General features: G+C 38.1%; 1 non-coding gene across 1 annotated transcript; it reads left to right on the plus strand.

The window, feature by feature from the left end:
* The first annotated feature begins 2,399 nt into the window (after nucleotides 1-2,399).
* LOC116086732 lies at nucleotides 2,400-2,525 on the plus strand. The gene has a single exon (XR_004117094.1). It is a non-coding gene; the product is annotated as a small nucleolar RNA SNORA17 (small nucleolar RNA).
* The last annotated feature ends 807 nt before the right edge of the window (nucleotides 2,526-3,332 follow it).

The raw sequence follows: 3,332 nt of genomic DNA on the forward strand, positions 1-3,332 counted from the left end.
CTAAGACATCTGCAATTAGTTCCAATTTTTTTGACCTGATTAAAGTCTTCAAAAAGTTATGATTCCTGGTGGGAGGGGTCATAATATCAACTTTATCAAGACGTAGGAAGTTGGTTTGTTGGTTAATTTTTACATATATGAAAATACATGATTTTTTGTATAGTCTGTTATTAGTCATCTGTAAGCTTTTTTTTTTCAAACGTATTTCTTAGTTGTAGAGGTATATATGATCTCTTTTAATTTAAAAATTTCTATTTATTCTTATAAAAGAAAGCATTTAATCAAAGGCTTGTTTACCTTTTCAAGGGTTAATCAGTTTTCAACATGGTGAGGAGCACAGCAGTGCTGGAGCAGAAATTGAGAGCCACACCCTGATCCTAAGTTAGACAGAGAAATTCTGGGCTTTTGAAACTTCAAAGCCCACCCCTAGTGACATGCCTTCTCCAACAAGGCCACACCTCATGAATCTTGTAATCCTTTCAAAGAGTTCCACTTCCATAAGAGACATTTGAATATATGAGCCTATGGAGCAGCTTTTTTATTTTTCAAGGCAGGGTTTCTCTGTGTAGACCTTAATGCCCTAAAACTCATTCCTCACTCTGTAGATCAGGCTGGAATCCAATTCAGAGATCCATCTGCCCTGCCACCAAAGTCCTGAGATTAAAGACCTCTGGTTTTGGGGAACTTTTTTTTCTCTTTTTTTGTTATTTTGAGGCAAGGTTTCTCTGTGTAACAGCCCTGGCTAGATTCCTAGAGAGGCCATCATTATTCAAAACACCACAGAGACAATAGTTGAATTCAGAATGAACATTAACAGATGAATTTTGTGGTAAAGATGCCTCGAAAGCACTGTGTTAACCTGGTATACACAACAGGAAGTAGACATAAATATGAGCTTCAAATATTTTTTTCTTTTCTTTTTTTCTTTCCTTTCTTCCTCCCTTTCTTTCTTTCTTTTTTTAAATTTGATGTTTTATTTATTTACATTTCCAATGTTATCCCTTTTCTTGGTTTCCCCTCCAGAAACTCCCTAACCCATCCTTGAATTAAATACATTTTTACTATTAATAAATTTATTTTAAATAATAAATAGTAAATTATTACATATATTTTCTCTTCTTTGTGTGTATGTGTGTGTGTGTATCTGTGTGCATGTTTCTCTGTGTGTTTTCAAGTCACATTAATATCTTCATGTAAGAGGCAGAAGCCAATGTAGGATGTGTTCTTCAGACATTTCATATTATTTTTTGAGATAAGGTCTCTCACTGAAACTAGAGGCCACTTATCCATCTAGATTGACTGTCAGTAAGCTGCAAGGATTAACCTGACTCTCCATGCTCTACTTTGTACATGGATAGAGGGGATCTCAAGTCCTGACTTATTGCAATCCCTTTCCAACGGCATCTTTCCCCCCATTTTACTTATCACTTAATTCTTAATTAATAATTTCTAGCCTTTATTTACCTTTTCAGTTATCTCGATATTCCTTAGAAGATTACATAGGTCCAGTAAGTTGTTCTTTGTCAAAAAAGGTTCCCTTTGTAGTTAAAGTGAAGATCTGAGTCAGAGCAAGACAATGGTACAGTGACTTTCAATAAGCTATAGCTTTCTCAGGATGCATGGCTGAAGATGGATCTTGGGATTTCTTAATTTTGAAAGCCTCTGGGATTCCAATTTTCCGAGCTCTGAAGGCTTCAATACTTTTCCTTAAAATTTAAAGAAAAAAATTCAGTTTTCTTCTGTTTCTTAATAGTCTCCCAGATTACTTTGAAATCTTTTGGGGAAAATTTGGCACTTTTATGATACAGACAATATTTCTGTAGTGGATTTTTACATATTTCCTAAAAGATCATAGAGTTTTAACACAGCTTATGAGCTCTGCAGCCATGTGAAGGAAGAAAGATTCAAGAGAGGTCTTGCAATATGAACCTGTTAAGTTTGAGTATTCTCATGCTTCCTCTTTTCTTCAGTTAGCTTAATGGCAGTTCAAACAATTCATAGATGCTGTTATTCTCCTTTTGTTTATCATCTTCAAATAAATTCTTTCAAGAGATTTTCCCAACATATAGTTCAGAACATTCCATCCTTTCATCTAAGAAATATTAGTTACTAGAGATAGGAGAGTAAGCTTACTTTAAAAAGGGTATCAGTGAAATCTGGAGAGATGGCTCATTGGTAGGATTATTAATTGTTCTTCCAGATGATCTGGGTTCAATTCTCAACATACATATGTTGACTCACAGTTGTCTTTAATCCATTCCAGAGAACCAAACATCCTCCTATGGCCTTTGCTAGAACCAGCCATATATATATATATATATATATACATATATGTGTGTGTGTGTGTGTGCAGACAAAATATCCATACCCATAGTAACATTTAAAAAAAAAATCAAAACTCTGCCCCCTAAAAGCATTTCAAATATTACTGCTATGTCATATGCACATCAGTAGGTGGCAGAGAGGAGAGGCCATGAGTATGCTCAATTCTGACCTGTGAACATCTGAATGATTGGTAGCCCAATTTCCTGAAAAATAAAATAAAATGAATAAAGGGTGGGGGAGGCGCCTGAGATGAGTGCCAGTCCAGGGCCACGAAGCTCTTAGACAGAGATGTCTCAATAGACATCTCCAGCTTACTGGTCTGAGACAATGACTATATGGCACTCTGCAGGCCCAGAGGAGAATCCAAGCTGGGGAGCAAGCTAGATATTAGATGAACACCTACTGAGACTTCAGGTTCATACAGGAATGAGCCCAAGACCACAAACAGATTAATGCCATGGGGCCTGTACAGGAAGCTAGTCTGAGATGATCACCATTTAGTTGTTGTATAAGCCTTGGGGTACAGACCATGCTTGAGATGACACTGTCCTGGTGTCATAATGCACAATCATGGCATAACACTCCCGAGACAATCCCAGATACTCAGAGACCCCAGGAATCACTAAGAGAAGCAAGTAAGTGGTGGATAAATGAGATGAAGAGAAGGCGAAGGATGTCGGCACAAAGAGGAATGGCAGAATTGGAGAGTAGAGAATAGTGGAGAATAGTGAGGAACAGCCTGATGTGAGTAGCTGGTGATGCCACCTGGGACCATGGTGTTTTCCTGTTCTGTTCTACCTCCAAGATCATGTCTGGGTCTATGATCGTGAAGTGGTAGGTAGGAGTCTGTTGCAACCAAAGGCTGGATGGAAGTCCCTGATCTGGGCTACAGTCTGGAGACATGTTGATGTCTGAAGGCTGTGAAAAACTGGCCCCACCTCACCTGGGCGTCAAGGGAGAGCTTGTCCTTGGGCTGTGAAAACAGGATACACGACCCTGCTCCTATG

The sequence above is a fragment of the Mastomys coucha genome, unplaced genomic scaffold (assembly GCF_008632895.1).
Source record: "Mastomys coucha isolate ucsf_1 unplaced genomic scaffold, UCSF_Mcou_1 pScaffold12, whole genome shotgun sequence".
NCBI lineage: Eukaryota > Metazoa > Chordata > Mammalia > Rodentia > Muridae > Mastomys > Mastomys coucha.